The 23,781-nt window shown below is 37.2% G+C and overlaps 1 protein-coding gene, 1 long non-coding RNA gene and 1 pseudogene across 6 annotated transcripts in view; 1 reads left to right on the top strand and 2 right to left on the bottom strand.

Moving 5' to 3' along the window:
- Nucleotides 1–23,781, top strand: part of LOC149176219 (uncharacterized) — a 212,755-nt gene that overhangs the window by 11,134 nt on the left and 177,840 nt on the right. The gene's annotated exons all lie outside the window — the stretch shown is intronic.
- On the bottom strand, nt 8,112–9,743 carry LOC149176222 (uncharacterized; annotated as a pseudogene).
- On the bottom strand, nt 10,952–20,021 carry LOC149176221 (uncharacterized). Of its 4 annotated transcripts, none has more exons than XR_016258624.1 (6): nt 19,682–20,021; nt 19,505–19,571; nt 19,336–19,397; nt 11,687–11,809; nt 11,510–11,576; nt 10,952–11,402 (listed from the first exon to the last, which is right to left on the bottom strand). It is a non-coding gene; the product is annotated as an uncharacterized LOC149176221 (long non-coding RNA). The 4 variants fall into 4 exon arrangements; XR_016258622.1 differs by having other exon boundaries at nt 19,509–19,571; XR_016258623.1 differs by lacking the exon at nt 19,336–19,397.

The following is a 23,781-nucleotide window of genomic DNA, read 5'->3' as shown; positions in this document are numbered from 1 at the left end:
CTCATTCCAGAAGAATGAATTTTTCTTTAGGAGTTGGGTGAGGGGCTTCGCTATGCGACCATAGTTGTGGACAAATTTACGATAATACCCTGTGAGACCCAAAAATCCTCTCAAGCTCTTCAAGGTCTTAGGTTGAGGCCATTCCTGCATTGCCTGGATCTTTTTGGGGTCCACCTTGACACCTTCACGCCCCACAATGTGGCCCAAATACTCTTCTGCCATGCCAAACGAACACTTGGACATCTTGACAAATAATTTATGCTTGCGAAGTAGTTGCAAGAGTAGATCTACATGCTGAAGATGTGCGGCCCAAGTGCAACTATAGATGAGGATGTCATCGAAGAAGACAAGGACAAATTTCTTGAGATATGGTTTGAGAATGTGGTTCATAAGGCTCTGAAAAGTAGAGGGGGCATTACAAAGACCAAATGGCATGACCCGGAACTCATAATGGCCTTCATGAGTTCTGAAAGCAGTCTTGGGAATGTCGACTTCCTTCATGCGAATTTGGTGGTAGCCTGAGCGAAGATCCAGATTAGTGAAGAATTGAGCCACATTGAGTTCATCCAGCAAATCGTCAACCACCGGGCTGGGAAATTTATCTTTGACTGTCAACTTATTGAGGGCCCTGAAGTCAGGACATATCCGCCACTCCCCATTTTTCTTGAGCACCATGACCACTGGGGATGAATAAGGACTAACGCTGGGACGAATGACACCTGCTTCCAAAAGTTCCTTGATTATTTTTTCTATTTCATTCTTTTGGGTGAACGGATATTTGTATGGGCGCACATTTGGGGGTTGGGCCCCTGGAACCAAGGTGATGCTATGATCATGTTCCCCTCGCGAGGGTGGAAGCTCATGAGGCTTGTCAAAGACCGGCAGATGGTTATTTAAAATCTGTTGCATCTCAGGATGAATTGGCAGAGGCTTGGTTTCGACTGCCTGGATGGAATTAAATTGAGCTACAACTCCATGATTGCCCTTTTTTAACAATTTTTCCATCCTATGCGAGCTGATGATAGAGGGGGCTCCCGCCTGGAGTCCACGGAGGGTATGTGTGTAGTTGTTCTGCTTAAAACTCATATATAACTCCTGGAAATCCATTGTGATTGGCCCAAGAGTGCGGAGCCATTCAGCGCCGAGGACAATGTCGCAACCCCCCATGTGTATGGCAAACATGTGGGTTTTCAACTGATAATCCCCCATTTGAAGTTTGACATTTTCACAGTGGTCTTCACATTTCATTGTGCCTCCATCTGCAATTTGGACTTGGAAGTTAGACACTGCGCGTACAAAACAATGCACTGCTTCTGCGACTTTTTGATGGATGAGATTATGTGTACTTCCACTATCAATCAAGACTACTACTGGGCGATGTTTAATAAAACCTCTGATTTTGAGAGTTTGAGGGGAAGAAATCCCTGCCAAAGCATGCAACGAAATAACTGGTTCGTTAGAGACATTGTCCTTTTCGTTGTCTTCTTATAGCGGCTCATGTTTCTCAAGTGGTGGATCTTCCTCTGTTGAGCTGTAGTCAGTGGCATCAATTTGAAAAAATTTGGGCTCCTTGCATTTATGACCTGGGGAGTATTTTTCATCATAGTAGTAACATAGGCCTTGCTTTCTTCTTTCGGCCATTTCCGCAGGTGACACCTTTTGGACCTTAAGTGTTTGAGTCGTGTTGTGAGCCTGTGGGGGGCGACCTTTAGCGGAGAAATCTGGGCCACTGTATTGGGCTGCTAATGCACGTTCCACGTTACGAGCTACCTTGCAAGCCTCCGTCCATGTGGGAGGGTGGTGCAGTAGGAATTGGGCTTTGATAGCTTCTTTAAGACCGTTGATAAAACATTCCGTGTAGAACACATCTGAGAGACCCCAAGTGCGGAAGGCTAAGGCTTCAAAAGCTATAATATATTCATCCATTGTACCAGTCTGTCAGAGCTTAGTAAGACGACCCAAAAAAGAAGATTCCTGGTCAAAGCGGTCTTGAAGAGCTTTTGTGAATTTGGTCCAAGTCCTAAAAGGTCCATTGCAACGTTGATGCCATTCCCACCATTGCCACCTTTCATTGTCCAAGTAAATGCTCCCCACCGTAAGCTGAGTCTCATCATCTAAGATGTGATTCAGATTGAAATACTGCTCCATTTGTGCCATCCATGCCGACGGGTGAGAACCGTCAAATTTATGCATATCCAACTTGGGAGGTCGCTGACGGGGTTGTTGGTGGGTGTGCGAGACGTGAGGAGAGTGGCTAAACTCACCCTCATTGTGTCGATTGCCATTATACACCTCCTCGTGGGCTTGCTCCTTGCCCTTCTGGATCATGCCCTCGACCAGGCTACTTAGTCGGTTAAGCTGAACGTGGACGGTTTGCATGGATTCTTCAAGTTTGTCCATCCTTTCATTGGCCATCGCTTGAGCTCTAGTTTCTACCATACACCAACCTGGTATTTTTGAAAGTTGGGACCGCCTAAAAAAATTTTCACTAAGAATTGAATGGTACCACTGTGCTCAGCTCGTCGTCCTGATTCTGATGGGCTAGATCACCAATAAGCGCCCTAGAAGATCTCAAACTCTTTTTTTTTTTTTAAACTCCTAACGGAGTTTTACTCCTTCCTTATCAATATTGCAGTTGCCAATTCCTCAAAATGTCAATGCGGCCAAAAGTCCTGCGAAAATTATACCCCGGTATAGGAACCCTTCACAACGATTCCGATCTAGTGGATCTGAGATATCTGAATGGCGGATCGGATAGCTCTGGGCGGCGGAACAGACTGCTGTTGCTGATTTGATGGATCAGAATGGTTGATTTGCGAACTCGAGACTGCGGGACTGATGTCTGCTGCTGCTGCACCCCTTTGCACAAGCGGATCTGGAAGAGATGATGTGTGATCCCCTGATAGAAAAGGGAACTATGGTCTTGAGGAGTGTCAGGTGCTACAGATCGCAATATACATAAGGGTCTGGCAGTAGTACTCGACCCAATGTTTTAGGGCTCTAACTAAGGAGGATCGACCGTACCCTTAGCCGTACAACCCGACTACCCTGTCGTACGGGCGAGTAATCTCTCTGAGTGTTGTTTTCGGCGTACTGTAGCCGCAAGACGGTTGACGGTTTATCTATGGCGAGGTTTCAAGGGAGCCTAGGGGGCTTCCAATATACCCAGAGGGTACGTGGAAGACAGTCCGTGCGCGGTTCTGTCTAATGCGCTACTACTCGAAGGGGTACCCACAGGGGTTACAAGGGAGTCTAACAGACGTGACCACCTCTTGTATTTCCTGCGTGCATGCCTCCCCAAATCCGCAGGTTTATGCGCTCAACGACAGATCCCGTGGTTTAAAGACGCCGGAACACGTCTCTAGCCAAATTTTTTTTTGCTAAGAAATGGAGATCCCACCGGCCCTGGAAAGTGCTCTGATACCACTTGTTATGCTCTTAACCTGCAAAACGATACCCAAATACAGAATATGCGAAGAGAAGATACCCAGAACACAGAACATCAATGATTTTATTATTTAGAGAGTAATGTTCACTTGCCTCTTCGAGGGGGCAACCTCCGATAGAGCAGAGCTCGATTACAAAATAAGACACGATGCTCCTCGCAGGGAGTCTCTATCCTTTATATATGACTCATACATGCAATACCACAGATCAATACCGTGGGTTTTATTAATACCATCTATCTAATACTACGACCCATTTGCAACTAACTGTGGTCCCGTCATTAATTGCGGGTTAACCACTTACAATTATTAATATGGGCTTTATTGACTCTTGACTATGACGTGATCCCATTACATAAATAAGGGGGTTAGGGTGGGACCCTAACATCCAATGACTTCACTTATCTATGAGGACTATGACAATACTCCTTATTCCATGCAAGGACCTTCAATCACCCAACCATCTTATCGATTTCCTTGCAAAACGAAGTCATTTAACCAAAATTCATTATCAAAATGAAAGATACTTACTTGGAACGTGAAGATGAAATATTCACCTTGATAATGTTGAAAGTGGTTAAAGCAGAGGCATTGATGTTTCCTTCGAATGAGATACTTATTGAAATGATAGGAATTTTTTCTTCTTGCCTTCAAGATACTTTGACTTATACATTTGATCCTTATGACTAACAAATTGTTGAAATACTTGAGGTGGCACTGTATTGTTATCACACAAGTGGACTATGAAACCTTCTTGCACCCTATTGAAGTTGCAGCATCATGTAGAACCATAGAACATCAAGGTCACTTACTATTATCATCACCTCATAGTATCGAGACCTATCACTTAGTATTACTATGATTGTATCAACGGTCACCTTCATTCTGGATCGAGCATTATCCATAAAAACTATGATGTTGGTATAGTGAGACCTATTTTTGAGCACTATGTTGTAGATGTTCCGCTTCTATATGCCATCAAGTATGTATCATTAAGCTATGGGAATCTAAGTTGTCAAGACTGTACTCTTCATAGAAAGGATTCAACCCAAGGTTGTGGCTATCACTGGTATGTTGAGATCATGCCATTGTGAGATTATTGATACGACTATGGTATGACATAGATCGACACTATAAGAGGCACTGAAACTTCTGCCATGTACCCTAGTTCTGAGCAATGTGAGCTAGCATTGAGATTTCATCTTTTGACTGAGATTACTTATGTGATCTTCTATTGTGGCACCGAGATCGTTTTTGACCCAACAACATAGCACCGAGAACTTCATATATGGATCCAAACCAGTCTCATTATAGTACTTATCCTAAATTGTATTGTTGTAATACCCAACCAAAATTATATTCCCGTAGCCTTAATCTTAGTTGAGGTACTGTAGCCTAGGTCTGAGATTCTTCTCGTAAGCCTATACAAGACATTTCTTCATTAATGATTGTGTAGCATCTAACTGTGATTCATTTATATATATATATGATTTTATCTCCATTCATCATTGTAAACCAATCATTGAGTGTCACTGTAACCATAACTTAGAAGCCCTTAGTTTGAATGTAACCATAGCTCTGATACCATGTTGAGAATTGGGTAGGGCAAAGATTAAATCAAATTCTCTTTCATGATAACTGCTTGTATTATATATTTACTTATTATCTTTGTTCATCATTATTAGAGTGTTCAATACATCAAACAACTATCAAAACAATAACATCAGTGACACAATAGTTAGGCTCCAAGCTAGTGTAAAAAACTCCTCTTGAGGGGAAAACCTGCAAACCTCTTCTTATAGATTCTTCACCAAATGAGTACAAAGACCATGACAAACCTTTGACCTATATTTCCTCTCTTAGACCAAGACACAATCATCCCTTTCATCGTCACCGTGTTGCATCATGTAGCACCATGTAGCACTAGACAATATCTTCATGACTCCACCGAGATTCATCATATAGCACAATCCTTTAGCATTGACACTATATCTGAGTATCATCATAATTGCATGAATAAGTATGACTATCATATAATCATCCGAAGAATGCAACACTATACTATGGTATAACATTGAGTTGTCGTGACAATTATTTGTTGTAGAAACCATCGATTCCTATGATCCAAGCTTCTGAGGAAATCATTGAACTTCTGTGACAACACCCGATCTCATGTTTTTAGATACATTCTAAAATATTCATGTAATATGACCCGAAACTACAGAGGAATGAAAGCTACTGTGGTGTCCTCATAGTGAGGGTATCTATGTCTATATATAGTAGTTGATCCATATATTTGAGCCGACATGAGTTAGTGAAATGTTGTATCTCCAATTATGAGACGACATGCAATATATATATATATATATATATATGATATTGACGCTGACATGTCACTCTTTATGCATATGTTGAGGCCGACATGAGGATGACTGTGCTTGTCTTCTTAGAGGAATTCTTCCAAGTGTAACATGACTTTATAAATATGAAAATGACTCTTATCTATTATGAACAATCTTAAAGACATCAAGAAGCCTTTGACCTAGGAATAACACTTCTTTTTCATGAAACCCATGATGCAAGGAATATAATAAATACATTTGTTTCTTCTTTACATAAAATCATAATAACAAGTTATTATGAAGACCAAACCTAGTTACACTTTCTACAACACAATTTAGGGTTGTGATCTCTAGATTCAACAAATTCTAGCCTAAAACTGATGCTTTACACCAGTGCAAGTTTTCAACATGGACCCCCAATTGTGATATTTGCCTATGCTCCAACGGTTTCTTTATTATTCAATTCACTAGTCAGGAAGATATAGAGAAAGTATTGAATGATGGTTCTTGGTTTTGGGGAAGATTTGCGCTCTTCATCACCCTTGGGTCCCAGATTTTGATGCCACAAGAATGGTGGTCTCAACCATCCCTGTATGGGTGATGCTGCGAAATATCCCCCTTCTTTTCTTGCAATACAAGGTTCTAGAGGAAATTGGGAACACCCTAGGGTCATTCAAAAGGATGGACCTCAAAAGAATAGAGAAACACCTCTTTACCTTCCCCAAAGGTTTAAATGAATGCCTAAAGCTGAAACATAAAAATGTTCTGTTGACCCAAATTCTGGATTATCAAAAAACCCATTCAAATGTCGAATATGTGACGAAATAGACACTTATAGAACACATGCTCGTAGGCAAAAAAGATCCCAAAAATGAAAAAGGGGCAGACTTGCAAAACAAAAGGATGGCATCCTTCTGATCCCTACCCCTCAAAAGAAAAAGAAGAAGAAACCATGCTGAACTCTCCAAACCAAGCATAAGGGATGCTTCGGTCCAAAATGGAAAGATAACCCATGTGCAAAACGACACAGAATTAAAAGACATTCATGCACTAGAACAAAAAAAAATTGAGGCACACAAAAGAATCAACGCATGGGTACAAAGAGGGTTCATGTTTATAAAAATTAACAATGGTTCCAATAGATCCCAACAGAAGAGAATAATAACAAAAAGTCTAATATAAAAATGGCAAAAAAACAAAATGTAAATAATGCTTAAATTACAAATTCTTATCCAATTTTTATAGTTTCTTCTTCTGCACATAAGCCCATAGAATTATCTTACTTAATAGCCAATTGAATAAATTTGAATAAACATTCCCCAAAAAAAAACTAAATGATATAATATATTATATTGTAAAAGATAATGTATTTCAACGTAAAAAAATTCACTGGCCACACATTCGCTTCTCCTAATTGATATAGGATAAAATTCATAACCTCAAATTTTTATAGTAAGTAATTTTTGTAATAAAATTGAATAAACATTCCCAAAAACAATTAAATGCTATATAATATATTATATCGTAAAAGATAATGTATTTCAACATAGAAAAATTCAGTGGCTAGTGATGTATTTCAACATAGAAAAATTCAATAGCCACTAGCCACACATTCGCTTCTCCTAAATGATATAGGATAAAATATAAAATAAAGGACTCGATTCATAACCTCAATTTTTTATAATAAATACTTTTTTTTAATATTATGGTAATGGGAAGAAATAAAGAACCATATGTTTTTTAAAAAATTGCCATGTAGAGGAGAAAAAATTGTTTATGAATGTTTTTTAATTTGGAAAAGATAAATTGAATTGATGCCTTCTAACATGATAAGTGAGAGGAAATATTTTATTTATTTATGGAGTCTAGAGGCTCATTTTACAATTTAATATGACTAGAATAAAAAATAATGTTCCGAATAGAAAAATTAATTTGGCTATAATAAAAAAATAAATAGAAATAAAAAAATTGTGCCAATAAAATGTTTAAATCTTATACTTTTTAAAAATATTTTAACAAGAAATTTAAATAAATTATTGGAAGATCTCTATGGTCGATATCAAGTTTATATATAAAAGAAAATATTAAAATAAAACATTTTAATATTGTATATAAAAAATATTCAATGTAAATTATTAATAAAATATTTTAATAAGAATTAATATTAATATATATCTAAAAAAAATTAGATTTAAAAAAAAAACCATCTTAAATCTATGTTAATTTTATTTAAAAAAAAACATTTTATTTAAAAAGTAATCTCGTTACCTAAACAACCTTGCAAGATATACTCCCAAGTTACACAATATCATAACTCGCAAGATAAGGAGGTTGACAACAATCCTTTCTGCCTCTTGACCTACAAACACTAAGACCTATAAACACTAAACGAAAGAATCCTTTCAATTCAGTGATAATAAATTGAATTTAGCAAAAAGTGCGAGAATTTAAGATCATAAGACAGTTGAAAAGAAAAACAGGTTTACTCCGACCAAATAATCCCCTTGAATTTGCCAAAGAACAAATCGAAATGGCAATAATGAATGTGAGACACTTCAACTCGGCGAAGCAGTGCGGAAAATTAAAAGGATTTTCTCCTGGTCTTCGTTACAAAAACTCAAACGGCAAGCGCGATTGTTTCGAGTTATCCGATGTCCCAGCGACAGTCATACGTCTTCGAAGTTCCACAGGCCTGCCGCATCAATCGAGATGTCGACCTCCTCCTCCTCCTGAGAAGTCGGAATTAGTCCCAAGGCCATCTCCTCGTCCATCGACGGGATTTTTTCCAAATTTAGGAACCCATCGGAGTCCGATCTCGCAAACAGAGATTGCCAAAAGGCAAACTCCTCCGATTTCTGCTGCTTGTCGCTCGACAACCCCATTTCGGTTACCATAGATGACTGCGATGGCTCCACTTCACTATTATTGCCGATGCTATGGTGGAGAGAGGACGAAGTCGAAGGGAGTTCGTTCAAGGCATATTTGGCGGCAACAACCCTAATTTGCTGCGGGGAAAGAGTGGCCGTGGACGGAATGGCGGGCACAGAATCAGGGAAGTTGAATTTGGCGTTCGGCCCTCTGAGGCAATACATTGCGGCGTCGAAGGCCCGGGCTGCCTGCTCGGGGGTATTATAGGAACCCAGATATATCTTCTCTCTCGATTTCGGCATCCGAATTTCAGAAATCCACTTCCCCATTCTCGTAGTCGGATTCCTTTAAACTGCCGAGATGTTTGTCTGACATCTTCGTTTGGTAGAGCATTCGCAGGGCCATGTTCCTGTGGGGAACCATACTCCATATTTTTCGACGCAGGAAGCGCACAGAGGTTGGGATTGATGAAGGAAACTGATGAAATACAGGGCTGTTGAGTGTGGGGATTGAAATATGTCAATACATATATATACATCTCTATCTGAGGTCAGCAGTGTCTCAGTAGTGCAAGAAGTTGAAATGGTCGGGCTGAAATGGTTTGTGTTTTTACGCGCTGAAATGGTCTGTGTTTTTATTCAATTGTGAACGATCTCTAGCATGGGCACTTTCTGGCAGGAAAGGCTTTGCAGAATTTCTGGCCAGAAGGATCCAGGTAGCTCAATGGAGATTATAGTTTACTCATTTCGAGGGTCAAAATTATAGGGGATACAGATTAAATTTGAAGTGATGGACTGTTCCGTTGGGATCCCTTTTTCCCAGAAGAAAGCCCTCGGTTCAATCATGCAGGTATGATCACTCGAACCATTTCATTTCAGGGTAAGGTTGCTGCGTTCCAGTAGAGGATGCAAGGATGACAGCTAGATCCATGTAGCCCATTATATGGGCTAAGTCTGACGTAATCAATCTACTTTCAAGATACCTTTGTAACCCTGTTATTGTTTGGCTTATGGTACCAATATTAGCACGTGTCAGACCTGTAATTTAACTTTTGCAGCCTTATATTGGAACGGTGTAAATATTTAAGTTGACATTCATAAAATTTAATGACGTTTTTAAACAGAATTAACTTATATAATTTGTTTAGTTGTAGCATTTATTTCTTGTCACCAGTTTATTTTTGTTGATCCGTTGGACATGACATTGTTAATAGACACAAAAAGGAACACACAGAAAAATTGTAGCGGCTTTATTTGAAAATGGTTGACATATTTTTATAAACAAGTTTTTCAGTGTTATAGGGAGAGAGTACTGAATTAGTGTGATTAACAATTAAGGAAACTAAAAAACTGAAAGAAACAGTGAAGGTCCAAGTGGAATTGGGTGGTGGCCACCAATGTCCACCTAGATCAATCCCTAACTTGGGTGAGCTGAACAAGAAGTCAGTGGAACCTTATACCAAATAACAGATCCTCAAAAGTATAGTACTGGGTTGGATTGAGAATCCTGAGACCCAGGTACATGATACCTTCAGAGTAAAAAGGGACTATGGCCAAGGAAAGGCTTGGGGAGAACAGAACATGATAGCTTGTTTCACAGTTGGAAGGTGAAACTTTCTGAATGCACTAAGTACACAGAACATCAAAAAGATAAGCAAACGGTGCAATTCTTGATTAACTTTATGTACAATTCTTGTTTTTTTGTTTACAATTAGTAAGGAATGAATGTTGGTTTTGGTTAAATGCCTATATCATAGAATTGATATATAGACCTGTAGTCCTAATACTTAAGGAAAACGAACCAGAAATATATACGCATTGTTTGTATTAAATGGGGACAAATAAAGACAAATGAGTATGAGTACAATGTTTTCTTTCAAAAAGATTATTTCTTGTTGTGTTTTATACAGGAGATTAAACTCGGAATGCAAACTAGAAAACTCACAAGAAAATAAAAGTAAAAACTGTAATATTAAATTCTAGAATATTTGCATAGAGAACCTAACTATTTACATTGAAACAAGCGGATTTATTTACTAACAATTATTAGTAAAGAAATGTTGGGTATATCCTCCACATCGTTTTAAGAAAGGGAAGGATGTGGTTACTGCTCAAGAAAATTGAACCTAGTTTTTTGAAAGAACATTAATAACAAAAGAAAACTTGAAGTACACCACACAAGAATTCTCTTGGAGAAGAACCCATGGGGTTATATTATAAGAAATCATGCTACCATCTTAAGACTAACTTAACCAATTAGGAAATTTAGGTCTTGTAATTACATAAAAGCTCAAAATGTTGTAATATTTAAAATCTTCTTTAGATATTTAACATAGAAATACAGGAGGTTGTGCCATCAGCGTTTAGATAAAAAATGACTGTAAACCACTCTAGACCTGAGCCACATATGAAAGTAGGCCAACAGAGGACTGTAATTCGCTCGCTTTTCTCTAGTACATGTATTTCCCTACAGATTTATAATAAATTCATTCTCTATAGATGTATCTTATAGGAAATAAAAGTAGGTTGATAAATTGTGATGGCTACAATGTAAGGGACTGATATGCCTTGTTAAAATTGTTCTATCTAATGCAAATAACCCCTAGAAAAAAGTTTAGCAATAACCAAGTCATATGTCTACACCATAAGTCTACACTTCGACAAATATTCAAGGGTAAATCCAACCTCTGCCATGGTAGAATTTTCAAGGTACGAGATTGTCCTGAAAATTTTGGTTGAGAAGAACCCTGGGAAAATCAGGGCGAGATGTGTTAATATTAATGGAGGCAAAAATATTGTTTTTTTCAAAAAAAAAAAACCAGAATTACGTAGGAAACTAGGTAACTCAACTTACCTACAGGCAAGTGCAATAACAATGTAGAGTTCAAATTTTGTAAGCCATAGCGTTCTAAAAAAGGAACCTGCAAGGACTCAAAAGCAAGCAGTGTTACCTGAAATATTTAGTGGAGCAACCAGAGGAAATAGATTTAGGGTTTTATCGTTAATAAAAAAACCAAAACAACCTGCTTACCTCAAGAAACCCAGAAAAAACAACAATTGGGATAACCATAATGTTTAAGTAACGTCGGCCATGAAACGAATAAAGGTGAGTGCAGCTTAAAGGCTTGCCCCAAAATGGGGGAAAGGAATTCACCTGCACATACAACTAAAAATCCTTACTTCGAATATTTGTCGAAGAAGGAAAAAGAAAACAAAGGCATATAACAGGTGCTAGTAAGACAAACTTTATCGGCATACCTGTAGGAAATAAACTAACAGAGAAATTCAAGGATAGATTCGAACACAATCGCCTTGGTTGTAGAGCTCTCTCTCGCGTAATTGACCCAGCAAATGACTAGGTTGGAGTGGGAATGAAGTTGAGGGTAGTGAGCCTGTCAAGAGTTTGGGGAAAAATGGATCGTTGATAATTCATGTTTGATCACACAGTCGACATAAAACCACCTTCCAGGCATTCCACTGATAGCTGTCGGTGGCGCTCATCATTAGGAGAGCCGCTTTGGTGGAGTCATTGCGTATTGAATTATACTTCACACATTGTGAATTAGACCCACCTTAGACCTCGTTGATCCGCAAATAATTTGTACTGTGAAGAGCCGCTTTGGTGGAGTCATTGCGTATTGAATTATACTTCACACATTGTGAATTAGACCCACCTTAGACCTCGTTGATCCGCAAATAATTTGTACTGTGATGTTAGCGATCATCAAGCCATGACACTTTTTCGACTACCTGGGGGGAAAGGGGTAGGGTCATAGTTAGTCGTATGTTTATCAGTTAATACGATATTGAAATTTTCAGTACAAGTGTATAGTGGAGTTTACATTTTATTAATATAAATTATTGTAAGGGTTTATGAACACCTAATGCAAAAAAAAAAGTTATTCCACTCTAGTAAAGTCTTGTTTTTGATGATGTACATGTTACAAGTGGTATCAGAGCCACGACTATCAACACTATGCCCTAGAAGGGACAACAGTGGTGACAGTGAATCGTGTTGATATGCACATGGGAGAGAAGAAAAGTAAATAAATTGGGATGAGGAGAGGAGTAGAAGATCCATTTCATCCAAGACCAACAGTGGACTCTGGTTTCATGCCCAATCATGAGACAACCTCTCGAAAGTGGGTGCAATTAGGAACATAGAAACAAAATCAGACCAATGCCTTGTTGGAAACTATGCAACAAATGCAAACTGAGATGGTTTGATTGCGAGCCGATAATGAAAGGTTAATGCAAGAAAACGAGTGAATTCTGAAAAGCCTTTCTGATAGACAGAATCATCGAACCGCTAGACCCATCCTAGACCTAAAAACCACCACTGAGGGAGAACAACATCACAGGGAGGAGGAAATTCCTTAAGGGAGACAAACTCGGGGGAATGATGGTAGTAGGGATCATCATGAAGAGGAGTCAGGTAATGTTTTTGACCAAATAAAATGGAAAAAGAAGAAATTAGAACTGCAAGGGGAATTTAGGAAGATAAAACCCCCAATGTTTGATGGAGAGGCTAAGGAAGTCACAGAAGCTTGGATTGTTAATATGCATAAATATTTTCAAGTTTATGAGTATGACAGTAACCTCAAAGCAAGTCTAGCTATTTATTAACTCCAAGGAAAAGTTGCCTTGTGGTGGGAAGAGGTCAAAGTAGTATGGGGAATTGATGAGCAGGTTGTAACTTGGGATGAATTTCAAAAGGAGTTTAAGGATAAATTTTTAACAGATCAATTCTATGATGAAAAGGCGAAAGAATTCCATGATTTAAGATTGGTACAATTAACTATGGACGAGTACATGGTGAAATTCACCTCATTATTGCGTTATGTACCGTACATTCGAGAGGAGAAAGCTAAAGTGCAACACTTCTTGAGTAGCTTGCGAGTCTTTATGAAAGAAATAATAGAGTTTGAGAATCCTAAAATGATCGATGAGGCAATTTGAAAGTCTCGAATGTGCTATCAAAGGGTTAAACAAAAAGGGGACAACCATAAAGTTTGGCCTCAAAAGAAGAGTCGGAAGAATTATCAGAACTCTAAGGGCCCCAATTCGCTCATCTTTGAAATGGTTAGAGAAGCCAAGAAAATAAAATGTGGGGAAGGAGTAAAAAAAAACCAAAGTGGCAAGTAGAAGCCAAAACCACAAAAGCATCTAGCAAACCAGAACTCAGTTAAGGACAGAAGCCTCCCTTGTAGTGTTGGGGATTGCGGGAAACCTCACTATTATAAGAATTGTCCCTAACGTGTCACGACTGAACCAATTAATAATGTAAAAGAAGCATCTACAGTCAAAGAAGTGGCAAGAAGCACGCTAAGAATTAATGCAGCATTGGAGTATCGTCAAGCCGATTATCATCCTACAATGGTGGAGGTGGAAGCTAAAATATCTAATCAAATTGTATCTATTTGTTAGATCCGGGTACAAGTTTAATTTATATCAATCCCAGAATAGTGGAAAAATGTTGTTTGCAAACTTCAAAATTTAAAAATACTTGGTTAGTACATCTAGCCACAAGAACCAAAAGGAGGGTAAATGCTAAAGTACCCAATTGTTCCATTCATATAGGAAACCAACATTTAGTTGTAGAAATGAATGTTTTACCTTTAGGATCATATGATCTTTTGCTTAGGATGGATTGGTTGGAAGGAAATTGGTCTATAGTAAACTGTAAGGAAAAATCTATCATCTATTTGGTTGCAAATGGATCTCGACAAGAAATCCAAGGGATTAGAAAACCCATGAAGTTACGACCCATTACTGCGTCTCAACTGGGAAAATGTATGAGGAAAATCTACATGATTTACTCAGTACAAGTCGGGTATTCTGCTTCTCTGAAAAATACCCTTACCATGGAAAGTATACCCATAGTTCAAGATTATGGTGATGCATTTCCGGAAAATTTACCTTGACTACCCCCAAAACGTGATATTGATTTCACTATCGAATTAATCCATGGAGCATCACGAGTTTCTAGAGCTCCTTATCGAATGTGTGTGCTGGAATTAGCCGAACTTAAGATGAAACTACAGGAATTACTTGATAAAGTTTATATTCGACCTAGTCTGTGGCTGTGGGGAGCACCAATGTTATTTGTAACGAAGAAATATGGTACATTGTGATTGTGCATTGACTATAGACAACTTAATAAACTGACTATTAAGAACAAGTATCCCTTACCTTGAATCGACGATATTTTCGATCAAGTGAAGGGTGCATCTGTATTCTCTAAAATTGACCTATGGTCCGGGTATCATCAAATTCAGGGGAAGGATGAAGACATTTGTAAAACAACCTTTAGAACTTGTTATGGTCATTATGAGTTTGTAGTGTTACCGTTTGGATTAAATAACACACCAACTACATTCATGAGTTTGATGCATGGCATTTTTCATCCTTTCCTCGATAAATTTGTGCTGATTTTCATACATGATATTCTAGTCTATTGAAAAACTCTAGAAGAGCACAAGGAACACCTCTGTATAGTATAGGAGACCTTACGTGATCATCAATTATATACCAAATTTAGTAAATGCAATTTCTATAAGTATTATATTCAATACTTAGGGCACATTATTTCAGTAGAGGGAATAGTCGTGGATCCTGAAAAGATCAAGTCCATTATGGAATGGTTGGTGCCCAAAAACATAGCTGATATATGGTCATTTATGGGACTAGCCGGGTATTATCGCCGGTTTATAGAAGGATTCTCCCGGATTGCATATCCTATCACCTCTCTACATAAAAAGAGAAAAATATTTAAATGGAATAATGCTTGTTAGTAAGGATTTGATCAATTAAAACATTTATTGACCATATCCCCTGTGTTAAAAATTGTTGATCCAAATAAAGAATTTGTGGTTTGTACAAATGCCAGTAAGGAAGGAGTTGGGGTTGTGATGCTTACGAATCATGGAAATTGAAGGGTCGTGAGAAGAGGTACTATGCCTATGATTTGGAATTAACTGCGGTAATCCATGCATTAAAAGTATGGAGACATTACCTTCTCGATACCAAATTTCTATTGTTAACAGATCATAGTAGTTTGACCATCTATTTCAATAAGCCAAATTTAAATGCGTGCTAAGGCAGATGGAGTGCTTTCCTTAGTGAATATGAATTCGAGATTAAACATCTAAAAGGAAAGGAAAATCGAGTATCGGATGCAGTTAGGAGAATAATGCATTGTATTTAAGAAGTGGGATTTAATCATGTAGAGTTTAAATTCTTGGCGCAGATTAAGGAAGATGCTCAGTGTGATACGAAGTATGAATTCCTATGGCAGCACGCTTGTTAAGCAAACAGTTAAGGCAAATTTTTAGATTATAAGATAAATAGAGGCCATATGCTCGTTTTTAGGAATAAAATATATGTCCCCAATCATATTTCTGTTAAGCAGTTGATATTGGATGAATATCACAGAAGCCCATATAATGCTCATCTTGGGTATTAGAAAATGTTTTTTTGTTATCAATAAAGATTTTTTTTGGCCCAGGATGCGTAGAGATATTTTAGAGTATTTCCTGAAATGTATAGAGTGACAACAAGTTAAGGTCGAGCATCAACATCATGTGAGACTTCTTCAACCAATACCCATAACCAAATCAAAGTGGGAGTTATCACCCTCGCTTTTATTACTAGGCTACCCAAGTCGAAGAAGCACAATGATTTGATCACGGTGGTTGTGGACACGCTGAGTAAAACAACTCATTTTATTCCAATACAATCAAATTTTAAGACAGTGAAAATCACATATATTTTTATGAAGGAATTGTTTTGACTTCATGGAATCCCTAAGGTTGTTTTATCGGATAGAGATGTGAAGTTTACATTGACGTTTTGGAAAGCGTTATTCACCATTTTGGGAACTCAAACTCAGTTCAGTACTGCATACCATCCACAATCAGATGGACAAGTTGAACGTGTGAATCAAGTGTTGGAGGATATGCTACGTATGTATGTTATGTAGCATCCGAGAAAATGGGACGAATACTTGTACTTGGTAGAATTTGCGTATAACAAAGGGTATCACGAGTATTTTAAGATGAGCCCCTTTGAAGTCCTTTATGGACGGAAGTGTAGGACACCTACAAACTAGAATAGCTCAGAGAATCGATTTATACTAGGGCTCGATATGTTATAGGAAATGGAGAAAGTTGTAAGAAACGTTAGATAGAATATAAAACCTACACAAGCTAGTCAGAAATCATTCGCAGATTGGAACAGAACATACCGCGACTTTCAAGTGGGAGATCATGTTTATGTGTGGATAAAACCCAAGAGAAGCACCTTGAGATGGACTAGTTGTCCCAAGCTCGCTTATCATTTTTGTGGTCCCTTTCAGATACTGGAAGGAATCGGACCCATGGCATATAGATTAGCCCTACCAGCTCATATAGAAGTTAATAATGTATTTCATGTTTCTTTATCGAAACAATATGTATATGTTAAATAATGAATTCATACAGGTGAGGAATTTTTTCTTTTATGGAGGAGCAATGACCTGTTATAGAGTTTTGTGAACCCAACATTTCGGACTACTAAGTGAGTCCATCATCATGGGATGCGTCAATAGATTTTAAGATATTAGTGATGTATTTAGGCGCTGTATTTCAGAATATAAATATGAGGTATGGAGCTGTATTTCAGAGTATAAATATGAGGTCATTGGCATGATGTGCCGGTGACGTAAAGTGCCTTTCATTTGTTGAAAAATAAGAATGACATTTTTAGTTAAAAAAATTAATTGTCTTTCTCACCTGAATTAACTTTTAATTGAATAATGATTAGGGTGAACCATATCCAGAGTTCCTAGTCGAGCCTCGACATATTGTCGATCATAGAGAAACAATATTGTAGAGACGAGCCATCATCCAAGTTAAAGTGCAATGGAATCACTTCATCCTGAAGGAAGTCACGTGGGAAGATAAGGAATTCATGAGGACAACATATCCAAAGCTATTCTGGGAAGGGTACGAAACACCGAGGATTATGTTTCATTCAAGAGAGAGAAAATGTAACACCCGACACGTGGATAAGTTTTATTATTTATGAACAATTATTTTAATTTTTACATGCTTGGTTAGTAACCTGAATTGTTTTTAAAAATACTTTATATTAGAAATGTAATAAGAGACCATGGGAAGGACCTAAGAATGATAATAATAAAGAAAAATTAAATTAAATTATATTTTATGTCTGACAAATAAAAATCAGTTATGTCCTAATCTTCCTTCTTCTTTCCTAGAGGGGAGGAAAACTCTCAGAGTCAATGGAAAAAGAAAACAAAAAAACCTCTAAAGTGAGGAGGGTGTATTGGAGAAAGAAGGGAAGAAAGAAAAAACCAGTATGGTTCGGGAGATGGGTTGAATCGCCTAACTTGGCTTCTAGAGCTGAACACGAAGTGAGTGGAACCCTATACCAAAGAAATGATCATGAAAGGTATAGTACTCGATTGGATTGGGAATCCCGAGACCAAGGTACAAGATACCTTCAGAGTAAAAAGGGATTGTGGCCAAGGAAAGGCTCAGGGGGAGAGCATAACGTGATAACCTGTTTCACGGTTGGGAGGTGAAACTTTTTGAATGCACTAAGTACACATAACATGAAAAAGATAAGTAAATGTTGCAGTTATTGATTTGGTTTATGTACAATTCTTGTTTTTCGTTTACAATTAGTAAGGAATGAATGTTGGTTTTGGTTAAATGTCTATATCACAGAATTAAATGTTTAAACTTGTGGTCCTGATACTTGAAGGAAAACGAACAAGAAATATATGTATTGCTTGTATTAAATGGGGGCAGTAAATAAAGACATATGAATATGAGTACAATGTTTTCTTTCAAAAATATTATTTCCTACTATGTTTGATATAGGAGATTAAACTCATAATTCAAACCAGAAAACCCACAAGAAAAGAAAAGGAAAAACTGTAATATTAAATTCCAGAATATCTGCATAGAGAACCTAACTATTTACATTGAAACAAGCAGGTGTATGCTAACATTTATTAGTAAAGAAATGTTGGATATATCCTCCACATCATTTAGGAAAGGGAAGGATGTTGTTACTGCTCAAGAAATCCCAGCCCTATTTTTTGAAAGAATATTAATAACAAAAGAAAACTTGAAGTACACCGCACAGGAATTCTATTGGAGGAGAACCCGTGGGGTTATATTATAAGAAATCATGCTACTATTATCTTCTCACGAAAGCCATCTTAAGGCAATATCTTAACCAATTAGGAAATTCAGGTCTTGTAATTACAGAAAAGCTCGAGATGTTGTAATATTTAAAATCTTCTCTAGATATTTAACAGATAAATACAGGAGGTGGTGCCATCAATGTTTACATAAAAAAGGCTGTAAACCACTCTAGACCTGAGCCACATATGAAAGTAGGCCAATGGAAGACCGTAGTTCTCTCCCTTTTCTCTAATAAACTTATTTCCCTACATATGTATAATAAACTTATTCTCTATAGATGTATCTTACAGGAAAACAAAGTAAATTGATAAACTATGGTAGCTATGGCATAAGGGACTGGTATGCCCTGTTAGAATTTTTTTATCTAATGTAAATAACCCCTAGAAAAAATTTGAGCAATAACCAAGTTGAATGTATACACTATAAATCTACACTTTGGAAAAAATTCAAGGGTAAATCCAACCTCTGTCGTGGTATAATTTTCCAAGGTTCCAGACTGTCCTGAGAAATTCACCTAAGAAGAACCTTGGGAAAAGCAGGGCGAGCTGCATTAATATTAATGGAGGCAACAACATCGTTTTTTGTAAAAAAAATAACTAGAATTACGTAGGACACTGGGTAACTCAACTTACCTACAGGAAAGTGCAATGACAGTGTAGAGTTTGAATTTTGTAAGTGATAGCGTTCTCGAAGAGGAACCTGCAAGGAATCCAAAGTAAGCAACGTTACCTTAAATATTTAGTGGAGCAACCGGAGGAAATAGATTTAGGGTTTTATCATTAATTAAAAAAACAAAACGACCTGCTTACATCGAGAAACCCATAAAAACAAAAATCGGGATAGCTGTATTGTTCAAGTAACCTTGGCCATGAAACAAATCAAGGTGAGTGCAGGTTAAAGGTTTTCTCCAAAATGATAGAAAGGAATTCCCCTGCACAGACAACTAGCACTCCCTACTTCAGATATCTTTCGAAGAAGGAAAAAGAAAAGAGGGCCATATAACGGGTGATAGTAAGACAAAATTTATCAGCATACTTGTAGGCAATAAACTGATGGAGAAATTCAAGTATAGAGCTGAACACAGTCGCCCTAGCTACAAAGCTCTGTCTCGCGCAATTGACCCAACAAGTGACTTGGTTGGAGTAGGAACGGAGTTGAGGGTAGTGAGCCTAACAAGAGTTGGGGAAATCTGGATCATTGATTCATGACTGATCGCATGGTAGACATAAAACCACCTGCCAGGCATTCCACTCAAAGCTTGCGGTGGCACTAGTCCATAGGAGAGCCATTGTGGTGGAGTCATTGCATATTAAATTATACTGCACACATTGTGAATTGGACCCACCCTAGACCTCATTAATCCCCAAACAATTTGTACTGTGATGTTAGCGATCATCAAAGCCTTGACACTTGTTTGCCTACCTAGGAGGAAAGAGGTAGGGTCATAGTTAGTCATATACTTACCAATTAATGCGATATTGAAATTGTCAGTACAAGTGTATAGTGGAGTTTACATTTTATTAATATAAATTACTGTAAGACTTTATGAACACCTAATGTCAAAATATGTTTTTATTCCGGGGTAGTAAAGTCTTATTTTTATTGATTTTCATGTTACATTGAGGGAGAGTAGTGAACTATTGTGTTTAGCAGAAGATTATTCGTCAAAATTTAATCACCTATGTCAAATTCACAAATTAATAAAACTTAAAATGACAGTTACAAAAAAAACAACTAACCATCATCAAATCAAATTTTGATGTGAGAGAAAGGATAATTTTGAAATTCTAGGCATGATTGAGCACTTTGCCAAAATCAATATTACATGTGGATGTATTGGATTTTGTCTTCATCAGAAAAAACTTCGTGAGCGATTTAATTGTCCCATATACCATGAACACTCTAAATTTCCAAAAGCCAACTTCACTATTATAGAGGGAGAGTAGTGAGCTATTCTAATTTGTGGAATATTTGTTGGTAACGCAGAGAGAAGGAAACCCAAAATATAACACAAAACATAATATGAGTTGCAGGTCGTCTATTTATCAAACAAACATGATTTTACAATGAATCTGGTAAGGGTACTTATAATTTTTGGACTAGCTACTTGCCTAAAACAACTCAAAATGCACACACATTCTAAATTCAACTTTTCCAAATATAGAGTGAACTCACACTGCTAATATTGGACTTGAATTAACTCACCCGACTCAACTCAACTCGGACTCTAAATATGGACTGCACTCCATGTAGGAGTAATTATTATTTCCAACAATCCCCCTTAATTATGACTCTATGAATCAATAGAACTCAACTACGTCTGTTAGGCTTACAATAAAAAATGGATTAATTATCACTCAAACATGTTTGTTGGTCTATGTCTCAATTAGGCTTACAATGACTGAAAAATTTGACAATTTTGCATCTTCTTTTTCTTTACTTCCATATTCTATATCCTTGAAGTCTTTTCTTGTAATGTTCATAATTCTTCTTCTCACTTCTTTTATGTCTCCAATATTTTTTATATGAGAGGATATTAGGAGTTCCTTCCCATGAATTCAAAGCAGACCTTTTTCATTGATATGTTTAATGACTTCACTTATTTATGAGGACTATGAAAATCCTCCTTATTCCATGCAATGACCTTCAGTCACCCAACCATCTTATCGATTTCCTGGCAAAACGAATTCATTTAACCAAAATTCATTATAAGAATGAAAGATACTTACTTGGAATGTGAATATGAAATATTCACCTTGATAATGTTGAAAGTGGTTGAAGCAAATGCATTGATGTTTCCTTTGAATGAGATACTTTTTGAAATGATAGGAATTTTGTCTTCTTGCCTTCAAGATACTTTGACTTATACATTTGATCCTTATGATTAACAAATTGTTGACATACATGAGGTGGCACTGTAATGTTATCACACAAGTGGACTATGAAACCTTGTAGCATTCTATTGAAGTTGTAGCATCGTGTCGAACCATAGAACATCGAGGTCACTTACTATGATCATCACCTTGTAGTATCGAGACCTATCACTTAGTATTACTATGATTGTATCAACGGTCAACTTCATTCTGGATCGAGCATTATCCATACAAACTATGACGTTGGTATAGTGAGACCTATTTCTGAGCACTATGTTGTAGATGATTCGCTTCTATATGCCATCAAGTATGTGTCATTAAGCTATGGGAATCTAAGTTATCAAGACTGTACTCTTCATAGAAAGGATTCAACCCAAGGTTGTGGCGATCACTGGTATGTTGAGATCATGCCATTGTGAGATTATTGAGATGACTGTGGTATGACATAGACCGACACTATGAGAGGCACTGAAACTTCTGCCACGTACCCGAGTTCTGAGCAATGTGATCTAGCATTGAAATTTCATCTTTTTACTAAGATTACTTATGTGATCTTCTATTGTGGCACTGAGATCATTTTTGACCCAACAACATAGCACCGAGAACTTCATATATGGATCCAAACCAGTCTCACTATAATACTTACCCTAAATTGTATTGTTGTAATACCCAACCGAAATTATAGTCCCGTAGCCTTAATCTGAGTTGAGGTACTGTAGTCTAGGTCTGAGATTCTTCTCGTAAGCATATTCAAGACATTTCTTCATTAGAGATTGTGTACCATCGAACTGCGATATATATATATATATATATATATATATATATATATATATATATATATATATATAGGTGATTTTATCTCCATTCATGATTGTAAACCAATCCTTGAGTGTCACTGTAACCATAACTTAGAAGCCCTTAGTTTGACTGTAACCATAGCTCTGATACCATGTTGAGAATTGGGTAGGGCAAAGATTAATTCAAATTCTCTTACATGATAACTGCTTGTGTTATATATTTACTTATTATCTTTGTTCATCATTATTACAGTGTTCAATACATCAAACAACTATCAAAACAATAACATCAGTGACACAATAGTTAGGCTCCAAGCTAGGGCTAAAAACCCCTCCTCTTGAGGGGAAAACCTGCAAACCTCTTCTTATAGATTCTTCACCAAATGAGTACAAAGACCATGACAAACCTTTGACCTATATTGCCTCTCTTAGACCAAGACACAATCATCCTTTTCATCATCACCATGTTGCATCATGTAGCACCATGTAGCACTAGACAATATCTTCATGACTTCACCGAGATTCATCATATAGCACCATCCTTTAGCATTGACACTATATCTGAGTATCATCATAACTGCACGGATAAGTATGACTATCATATAATCATCCGAAGAATGCAACATTATACTATGGTCTAACATTGAGTTGCTTGACAGCTATTTGTTGTGGAAACCATCGATTCCTATGATCCAAGCTTTTAATGAAATCATTGAACTTCTGTGACAATTCCCAATCTCATGTTCTGAGATACATTCTAAAATATTCATGTAATATGACCTGAAACTACAGAGGAATGCGAGCTACTGTGGTTTCCTCATAGTGAGGGTATATATGCCTATATATAGTAGTTGATCCATATATTTGAGCCGACATGAGTTAGTGAAATGTTGTATCTCCAATTATGAGACGATGTGCAATATATATATATATGATATTGACGCTGACATGTCACTCTTTATGCATATGTTGAGGCTGACATGAGGATCACTGTGCTTGTATTCTTAGAGGAATTCTTCCAAGTGTAACATGACTTTATAAATATGAAAATGACTCTTATCTATTATGAACAATCCTAAAGACATCAAGAAGAAGTCATTGACCTAGGAATAACACTTCTTGCTCATGAAACCCATGATGCAAGGAATACAATAAATACATTTGTTTCTTCTTTACATAAAATCATAATTACAAGTTATTATGAAGACCAAACCTAGTTACACTTTCTACGACACAATC

Source organism: Pinus tabuliformis, chromosome 4_1 (assembly GCF_031772625.1).
Source record: "Pinus tabuliformis cultivar Carrire ecotype Pingquan chromosome 4_1, CPIR1, whole genome shotgun sequence".
Taxonomy (NCBI): Eukaryota; Viridiplantae; Streptophyta; class Pinopsida; order Pinales; family Pinaceae; genus Pinus; species Pinus tabuliformis.
The sequence above is the reverse complement of the archived record's forward strand: the minus strand, read 5'-3'. Positions and strand labels throughout refer to the sequence as shown.